Below are 492 nucleotides of genomic sequence, written 5' to 3'. Positions count from 1 at the left end.
TGATTCATTCATTTACGAATAAATGTAAGTCCATACACCCGCAATGATAGTACACTTACACGTGCGGCAGGTGAAGATCTACGTTGTCTGCCGCGTGTCATCTTGTCTTCACTGACCCTGTATCATGGAGGCATCATTCAAAGGTTTACTTGGTTGTTTTATCATCTAAGTTTTAGGTCATAATTCCATGATGGCTCGGAGTGTTTCCTACGTGTGAATACAAAAGAATTGATCCTGTAAATCGAATGATAAATGTTAAAGAAATCAAAGGCGGCGTCACCTCGGCTGAATAGGTTATCGTAAGCCTCTGAGGCTAATATTTTTCTGCTGTTGATAATGCTTCTGCATATGTAAAATGCTTAGGAAGCATAAAAAGATTTTTATATTAAATTTTGAATATCTGAATTTGTATTTTCATATACAAATAGGTTTTATCAATAGTTCCATTTCTTAACATCGAGAAAAGCTGTTATCTTAAGAGCAGAAACTAAT

The sequence above is a fragment of the Penaeus monodon genome, chromosome 28 (assembly GCF_015228065.2).
Source record: "Penaeus monodon isolate SGIC_2016 chromosome 28, NSTDA_Pmon_1, whole genome shotgun sequence".
In the NCBI taxonomy this organism is placed as follows: Eukaryota; Metazoa; Arthropoda; class Malacostraca; order Decapoda; family Penaeidae; genus Penaeus; species Penaeus monodon.
This window is presented reverse-complemented; position numbering follows the sequence as displayed.